The sequence below is a fragment of the Macrotis lagotis genome, chromosome X (assembly GCF_037893015.1).
Source record: "Macrotis lagotis isolate mMagLag1 chromosome X, bilby.v1.9.chrom.fasta, whole genome shotgun sequence".
Classification (NCBI taxonomy): domain Eukaryota; kingdom Metazoa; phylum Chordata; class Mammalia; order Peramelemorphia; family Peramelidae; genus Macrotis; species Macrotis lagotis.
Genome location: NC_133666.1, coordinates 303,649,369 through 303,659,198, shown reverse-complemented (window position 1 = coordinate 303,659,198; position 9,830 = coordinate 303,649,369). Strand labels below are relative to the sequence as shown.

The following is a 9,830-nucleotide window of genomic DNA, read 5'->3' as shown; positions in this document are numbered from 1 at the left end:
CACGTGTTACCAGGGAACACTTGCATAATGGGTATGTGTTGTCATAACAACTCTTTGGGGCTTTCTTGGCAAAGACATTGGACTGTTTACTATTTCCTTTTTCAGATAATTTTATATATAAGGAAATTGAGACAAATAGATATGTGACTTGACCAAAGTCATATAGCTAATAAGTGTATGAGACTGGATTTGAACTCATGAAGATATGTGTATCTGTCTTCAGGCTTCGCTTTCTATCTACTGCATCAAACTTGCTCTCCCAACGTTTAAGGCAAATCATACTTCTTGAAGATACTGAATTGCTAATGTTTTATGGAATTGTTCTCTCCTGGGCATCAAATCTTTGATATCATCTATGATTATTACATTTCTGATCATTATTCCCAGATTATTTCCCTTTAGCATCATATGTCTGCTCTTCACTAAGCATTTCAGCTGAAATTATAATCACTAAAGTCTTTCTCTTCAGGAATTAATTTCTGTAAGGCCATCTGCTGCTCCCTGCTACCATTTGCTGGTGTGCCACATTTAATAAGCCAAACTCTGGCAGCTTCTTTTAGTGTGTAGCTACCACATATTTAGCCTGTTAGTCAGAAAGAGCTACAGGAAATCCTAGGCAGAGGTTAAGTGTCTTCTTTTAACCATTATTCTCTTACTCCAACTCAAGGTCCCTTATCTAAGTCAACAATCTTCCTGATTATTAGAAAATGTCTTTCAACTCCTATTACATCCCTGATGGTAGATGTGTACTCCCAAAATGAATTTCAGGGAACACACACACACACACACACACACACACACACACACACACACACAGACACCCCTCCAGAGGTATTACCTTGGGTGGCTTCACTTGATAAAACTCTCTTCAATACCAATGATGGTCCCTAAATGGCACTCAAATAAAAAAGGACAGGCTATCTAAGCCTGAGTTATCAAACTCATAGTCCAAGGACTGCAATTATTGAGTAAAGCTTTCAGCTCTTGATTACAATCAGAGCCATATTAAATATAATTGAAAATTTTTTAACAAAATAAATAAAAGTGTTATACAACATGGATATTGTTAAATTATTTTCTAATTTCTATTTGAGTTTGACATTACTAATGATCTACATGTTTGTTCTTTATTACTGGCTTTTCAGTCATCAACAAAATTACAGTTTATATAGCATTATGACCAGCACAAAAATTCTAGTCTTTTTTTATTAGTCTGACAGATGATTCAACTTTCTGTGCTAGTCCTCTAACAATGAAACAAGAGAAAAGGGAAAAAATTCCTGCATGAGTTTTCCCTATATGAATATTTGAATGTAAGAAGAATAACAGAAATGGAATTAATTTCCTAAGTTGAGTGAACCATAGTCTCCTTTAGTTTACTTAACCAGCACTATTCTACCTCTTTAACTACCACTTTATTAGTTTCCTTCTTACCACCACTTTAGTTCAAACTTTAATCATTTCTTGCCTCGACTCTTATAACTAACTACTCCATAACTCACCTCTTTGTTTCTTGTTTAATTCTCTTTCAAAGGCATTGGACTGTTTACCATTTCCTTTTTCAGATAATTTTAATACGAGGAAACTGAGACCACCACTTTAGTTCAAACTTTAATCATTTCTTGCCTCGACTCTTATAACTAACTGCTCCATAACTTGCCTCTTTGTTTCTAGTTTAATTCTCTTTCCAATCTATCCTTTGAGCAAGTTGCCAAAGTTATCCTTGAAAGACAAAGCTCTTTGTATCAATCACCTATTTAAAAAAATAAGCAACTTCATCATATAGCTATTGCAATTTGAAAAATTCCTGTACTTGTCACATCAACCCTCTGCAACATTCCTCCTCAAATCTACCTTTCTAACCATATTTCTTATTCATACCCTGAACTCTTTCGGTAATATCTTTTATTTTTATCCAATATTCATAAGTATATTTTTAAATTACAAAATTTCTTTCCATCCTCCCTTCCCACCCCCAACCCCCTTCAGTGGCAAAGTCAGGTTAGTATTGTACATACATATTTTTGTTAAACATGTTTAAAGATGAGTCATTTTCAGTATGAGTAATTAGGATTAAGTGATCGAGATACATAAGAGATAATTTTTATAAAGTGTTCATCAGATTCTGAAGGGTTTTTTTGTTTTATTTGTTTTGTTTTTCTTCTTCTGGATGGGGATAATGTTGTTGATAGCTCATCTAATAAGGTTGTCCTAGCTCTGAACTGCTGAGAGGAGCTGTTTCCATCAAGGCTGATCATCTCACAATGTTGCTGTTGATGTTCTCCTGGTTCTGCTCTCTTCACACAACATCAGATCCTATAACTATTCCATGCTTCTCTAGAGTCCAACTATTTATGGTTTCTTATAGAACAATAATATTTCATAGCATTCATGTACCACAACTTGTTTAGCAATTTCCCAATTGATAGGCGCCCCCTCAATTTCCAATTCTTTGTCATTACGAAAAGAGCTGCTATGAATATTCTGGAGCATATGGGACTTTTCCCATTTTTTTATGATTTCTTCTGGATATAGACCTAGAATTGGAATTGCTGGGTCAAAGGGAATGAACATTTTATTGCTCTTTCAGCATAGTTCCTTATTGCTCTCCAGAATAGCTGAATCCATTTATAACTCCACCAACAGTGCATCATTGTCCCAATCCTCCTACAATCACTCCAACATTGATCATTTTCCCTTTTTTGTTATCTTGACCAATCTGATAGATATAAGGTGATACTTCATAGTTTTAATTTGCATTTCTCTAATCAATAATGATTTGGAGAATTTTCTCATATGATTATTTATAGCTTTAATTTCTTCATTTGAAAACTGTCTATTCATATCCTTTGACCATTTATCAATTGGGGAATGATTTATAACCTCATAAATTTGATGCAATTCTTTATATAGTTTAGAAATAAGACCTTTATCAGAACTGCTATTTGTGAAGATTGTACCTCAGCTTTCTCTTTTCCTTCTAATTTTGTCAGCATTGATTTTAATATTGCAAAACTTTTAATTTACTGTAATCAAAATCATTCATTTGCATTCATGCTCTAATGCTTGTTTGGTCATAAATTTATCTATAGTGTCTCCCTTTATGTCTAAATCCTGTACCCATTTTGACCTTATTTTGGTATAGGGTGTGAGATGTTGGTCTATGCCTAGTTTTTGCCATACTATTTTCCAATTTTCCCAACAATTTTTGTTAAATGTCCCTTGAACTTGATATTCCATCTTCTTACATTTTACATTTGTCTATAAAAAATTCATTCCCATGTCATCTCTGTCTTTAGAGGCATGAATTTAGAGGGAGGAAATGACTTTGAAGTTTTCTGTCCAGGGTCTTCTTTTGGCCCATGGAGAAACTGAGGGTGAGAGAAGTAAAGATGATCTGGATAGTTTATGCAGTTGGGATTCGAGGTCAAGTCTTCCATCTCCAAAAACGATGCTCATTCTACTCTTCCATGGAACCTCTTCTTAGTATTCTTATTTTAAGTTCAACTCTGATTATTCTTCCAAAAAGAACTCTATGAACTGTGCCCTTCCTGGTCTAAAATTTTTCCTTTCTCAGTTTGTTCTAGAACATTTGTCTAAATCTTTCCTTTGCTCTCATTACATATTATATACAGTCAATAAACAATTATAAAATTCGTAATTAGTGCCAAATGTTTCTTAGGCACTGGACAAAAAGAAAAGGAAAAGATAGTCCCTGTCCTCAAAGACCTTACAATCTGATATAGGGAAACACTGTGCAAGTAATTATGTATAAACAAGATAAATACTGGCTAAATAGGAAATAAGCAACAAAATGAAGGCACAAGAATTAAGGAGACTCAAGAAGGACTTCCTGAGAAATGTGAAATTTTAGCTGGTACTTAAAGGAAGCCAAGGAAATGAGTAGGTATGAATAAATATGAGGAGATGGGGTATAAATACCTGGAATAAGGACTTGGAGTAACTTGTTCAAGGAATATCTATGAAGCCAGTGTTACTGGATGGAAGATTTCATGAATTTCTTCTAGGATTACAAACCTTAATGTACACATTATGATCCTTTGCTAGCCGCCCCATTCTTTACTTTTAAAGGGCTTTCATATGTATTATTCCAATTTGTCAGACAAGGAAACTGAATTTTAGAGATGTTAAGGAAGTTGATTAAGTTCACATTGTTGGGGCGGCTAGGTGGCGCAGTGGATAAAGCACCGGCCCTGGAGTCAGGAGTACCTGGGTTCAAATCTGGTCTCAGACACTTAATAATTACCTAGCTGTGTGGACTTTGACAAGTCACTTAACCTAATTTGTCTTGCAAAAACCTAAAAGAAAAGTTCACATTGTTAATGACTGCAATAGTTCCTGAGCCTTATTGGTCTAGTGCTCTAAACCATCCTTGTTCAGAGTCAAGAATTGTTTCTTTTTCCATATGGGCTTCACACTGAAGAAAAGTTATATTCAAAGGACTCACACTATACCCTAACCTCACACAGTCATCTTAGAAATGTATGTTAGTCAGAAAAAGAGAAGTAGGATCAAGAGCATTTGGGATGACTCATTGAACTCTTTCCATCACAATTACTAGAAACACAATTCAAACTGAATTCCCTGCTGACAGTAGGTCATCAGTGTTATCTTCCTCTGTGAAAGACTGAACATCCATTTATGGAAATAGATTTGTATTCCCTGAACATATGCCATCTGTCAGCAGGGAAAGGTAGACCAGAGACAAAATATGGAGCAAGGGAAAACTCAGACCAAGTATATTGATTTGCTTGAATGACACACTCAGAGAATTAAAATCAACAATCAACTCAGTGGTGCTCTGCTATTTCTATCACCAACCAAATCATTTCTTGCTCTTCCCCTAAGACCCGTTCATTTATTCAGTAGGTCAAATTCTATTTCCACCATTAAGATTTCCCTGCCTTGTCTGGTCAAACTGACTAGTAAATGTTCAACAACCAATTCTTTTGAAAAAAAAATAAGCTTGGGTGGGGTGGGCTTGGTGGTACAGTGAATAGAGCACCAGTCCTGGAGTCAGGAGTACCTGAGTTCAAATCCAGGCTCAGACACTTAATAATTACCTAGCTGTGTAGCCTTGGGCAAGCCACTTAATCTCATTTGCCTTACAAAAAACTAAAAAAATAAGATTGACACACTTTAACATTTAATCTAAATTATTAATATTTTATCCATCATGGGGCAGCTAGGTGGCACAGTGGATAGAACACTAAACCTGGAGTCAGAAGGTTCTGAGTTCAAATCCAGCCTTAGACACTTAATAATCACCTAGCTGTGTTACCTTGGGCAATTCACTTTACTCCCATTGTCTTATACAAAAAAGAAAAAAGGAAGAAAAAAATTATATTCATCATTTACTTAAATCTAGATAATCAACAAAACAATAAACAAAACCTTGATTTGTAACTTGTCACTTCTGTGGTATAAATATTCCTATTTAAAATTTAGCAATTGGAATTAGTGTGAGGTGACTCCAACATTCAACTCAACCTGGCCCATAGGCAGTTGAAAGAGCGAGAGAATCTTCTGGAGTCAGAAGAACTAGTCCTACCATTTATTAATTGTATACCATTGGGTCAATCTTTTGATCTAAAGAAGCCTTGATAAAGCCAAGTTTGCACCAAGGCAATAAATTTATAGAATGCAAGCTTTTATCTGCAAATCCTATAAAGAGTTCGATATTCCACCTTGGTAAAAGAACAATTTACTTTTTTATCTCTTTGCAATATACTATATAGTTATTTACTGGAGAATACCATCATATCCAAGCAATAAAATTTCAAGACAATGTAAAAAGAAAAAGGGAGGAAAAATAACTTTATGTGTGTTATTAATATGTAAATATTTAGCATATTAATGATACATATCATTTATGTCAGATTTTTAGATTTACAAGTATTTTACATATTTTTTATCTTCATGATAACCTTATGAGGTAGGTACAATTGATAACTGATTTTCGATTGATTTCCAATTTCTATGATCTTGATCAGTTTTAAGAGACTTTGATAGGCTTCAAATGATTAGCTGATTGGGAATAAGAAAGATTGATTCATGGTGCATTCCCCCACTTAATGATCTATAAAATGAATTGTTCAGGCCTTTCTTGTATTCCCCTTAAATATTTTTTTCTATTTAGAAGACAGATCAGACTGTGACAGAGAAAATCTGAAGCTTTCTGGTTTCCTCCTAATCTCCCTCCTCAAGCTCTCTTCTGTCTACTTCATTCTTAATATTACTGCCAAAGTGATTTTCTCACAGCAAGGTCTGGTCATGTCACTACTATACTAATTAAATTCCAGTTGTTCCCTATCATGTCTATAATAAAATATAAACTCCTGCTTGACATTTAAATACCTTCCCAACCTGGCCTCAAGGTCAGTCCTTATTATATATTACTCCCCTTTTCCACCTTCTAAGGTGCAATAAAACTGGTCTTTTAGCTAATCCACAGGATACACTTCTCATCTCTTTTCTCTCTGCTTTTGCACTAACTGACTTCCCTATCTGGGAGGTAAAGGCTCCTCACCACTGTCTTTTCGAAAGCCTTCTTCCTTTCTTCAAAGTGAAGTTCACAATCATTCTACATGAAGATTTACATGAGTTCTAAATGTTAGCACCACCTTCAAATCTCTTGTATTTTGTATGTCTATATCCCCATGTATTTATTCATATTATGGGATACACATATATGTGACTATATGTACATTAATCATATACACATGTATGCATTCATCACTCAATTAACATTTTTATTTTTATATTTTTATTTATTTACATATTACTAAAATAGTCCTCTTGTAAAAGTAAACATAATCCCTTTTACCCCAACACATACAAAAAAAAAACCCTCAGGAAAAACAAGGTGAAAGAAAGACAAAAAATTATACTTCAGTTCAGTTCAGATAACATCAACTCTATCTCTGGGGGTGGATCGCATTCTTTATCATAAGCTCATCAGAGAAGTTGTTTCTATATATTTTTCTGATATTTACTGCTGCTGATTGTATTTCCATCCATCCATTCCTCCACACTCCCCTTTATTCTGTTTTCTCTCTCCATTCACTTTGTCCCTCCTCAAAAGTACACTATGGGGCAACTGAGTAGCATAGTGGGCAGAGCAATGACTCTGGGGCCAGGAGAACCTGAGTCCAAATCCCACCCCAGACACCCAACAACCAACCAGCCCTGTGGTCCTGGGCAGGCCACCCACCCAATCCCACACCTTGCAAAAATAAAAAATTGTGCTGTATCTGACTATTCTCTCCCACGATATACCCTCTCCTCTATTATGCAGATAACCTCCCCTCCCCCAGCCCTCTTTCTCCCATAGCTTTTCTCTCCTTTTCCTTCTAGGGTAAGATATTTCTCTATCCTATAAAATGTGTATATTATTTCGTCTCTGAACCATTTCTGATGAGAATGAAGGCTTTTTCATTTCCTTTCACCTTCCCCTCCACCTCCACTCTATTGCAAAAGGTTTTTCTTGACTTTTTTATGTGAAATATCTTAGGCTATTCTATTTCTCCTTTTTCTTTCTCTTGCTACATTCCTTTTTCGCCCATTGACTCCATATTTACAATATATTATACCTTAATATTTAGCTCTCTTCTGTGCCTTGTCTTTGTATACTCTTTGTAACTGTTCTATTGTTTGAGATAGTTTATATGTGTAATCAGTATCATCTTCCTATACAGAAAAACAAGCAATTCAACATCATTAAAGTCCTTATAATTTACCCTTTCACCTGAGTCCTGTACTTGGAGAGCAAACTTTCTGTTCAGCTCTGGTTATTTCAACAGAAATGTTTAAAATTCCCCTATTTAATTGAATGTCCATCTTTTCCCCCCAGAAGAGGATGTCCAGTTTTGCAGAGTAGTTGATTCTCGGTTGCATTCCAAGCTCTTTTGTCTTCCAGAGTATTATATTCTAAACCCTATGAGTCCTTAATATAGATGCTGATAAGTCTTGTGTGATCCTGACTAGCACCACGATATTTGAATTGTTTCATTCTGGCTGCTTGTAACACTTTCTCTTTGACTTGGAAGTTCTGGAATTTGGCTATAATATTCCTGGGAGTTATTTTTACTTTGTATCTCTTTCAGGAAGAGATTGATATATTCTCTCAATTTCTATTTTACCCTCTGCTTATAGGATATAGGGGAATTTTCTTGTAGAAATTCTTTAAAAATGAAGTCAAGGTGGGGAACCAGGAGGAAAGAATAAGGAGTGGTGCAGCAGTTACTGGGACAGATGAGGAGGAATATCCGACAAGTGCCAGCCTCCAAGGTTGCCACCTCTGCCCCTTCACCATGATCATCCCAGTGTGCTGCTTCACATGTGGCAAGATTGTGGGCAACAGGTAGGAGGCCTACCTGGGGCTGCTGCAGGTGGAGTACAAAAAGGGCATGCCCTGGACGCCCTGAGTCTGAAGTACTACTGCTGCCAGGGGATGCTGCTGGCCCACATGGACCTGAACAAGGAGCTTCTCAACTATGGGCCCCTGGAGAAGTGAGGCCCACCCCCAAGGGAATGAGGCCACCTGGAAGAATGAAGCACAACCCCTAGAGGACTGAATCCTCACCCACCCCTGGAGCTGTCTGCCACATGGAAGCATCCCCACCCTAGCAGCCTCCGGAGATGACAGTAAACCTACCTTTGGGGGAAAAATGAAGTCAAGGCTCTTTTCCTGACCATGGTACTCTGGTAGCCCAATAATTTTAAAATTCTCTTTTCTGCATCTATTTTCCAGATCAGTTGCTTTTTTCAATAAGATATTTCACATTGTCTTTGAGTTTTTCAATCTTTTGGTAATTTTTTTTTAAATGTTTCATGATTACCCCTTAAATCATTGGCTTCCTTTAGCTCCATTCTATATTTGAAGGAGTAGTTTTCTTCAGAGAGCTTTCTTATCTCCTTTTTCATCAGGCCAATTCTGATTTTTAAGGAATCCTCCTAACTAACTTTTTGTACTGCTTTTTCCATTTGACTTAACCATGTTATTTTCTTTGGCCTGGGTCTCCTTGACCCAAGTTATTGACTTGGTTTTCATATTTTTCCTGCATTGCTCTTATTTTTCTTCCCAAGTTTTCCTCTACTTCCCTTACTTGATTTTCAAAATCTTTTTTGAGCTCTGCTATATCCTGAGACCAATTTCTATTTTACTTGTAGACTTTGGATGCAGAAGCTTGGACTTTGCCATCTTCTGAGTATGTTTTGCTCCTCCATGGGACCAAAGTAATTATATATTGTTAGATTCTTTTTCTCTGTTAACTCATTTCCCCAACCTGTGCCCTGCTTTTGGGGTGCTTCCAAGCTTTTGAGTATTATGGGGCCACCCCTGCAAGGACCTTAGTTCCTTCAATGTCTCATGAGAGTCTCTGACTACTCTCCTGGCCTGTGTTTGGTCTGTGGATGACCACAGGCCCTTCCCTCTGCCCTGGAACTTTGAGGAGGGTCCCTGCTCCTCTATAGGAATGGGGGGTCCCAGACTGTGATAAGAGTCTGAATATGGACAAAATACAAGAATCCTGTTCCAGGGATAGAAGAGAGATGTTGACAGTCTCCTCCACTCCCTTACCTTCCCTGGGCTGAACACTCTGGGAGAAGCTGCTGGGTGGCTCTATGCTCAGTGACTTGGAGGGCCTACTTCTGTTTCCCCAGGCAGAGTCTGTGCCGATGGCCAGGCTGATCTGGACTCTATGCTTAGTCTGCCAGAGGTTTCACCACTTGATCTTTGAAGTTGTACTTGGTGTTTGCTGGGTTAGGAGGTCTAGATACCACTTCTGCTGCCAAGAGCTGGCTCCCCC

At 37.0% G+C, this 9,830-nt stretch overlaps 1 pseudogene; it reads left to right on the top strand.

The window, feature by feature from the left end:
• Positions 1-8,333: 8,333 nt before the first annotated feature.
• On the top strand, positions 8,334-8,536 carry LOC141498268 (DNA-directed RNA polymerases I, II, and III subunit RPABC5 pseudogene; annotated as a pseudogene).
• The last annotated feature ends 1,294 nt before the right edge of the window (positions 8,537-9,830 follow it).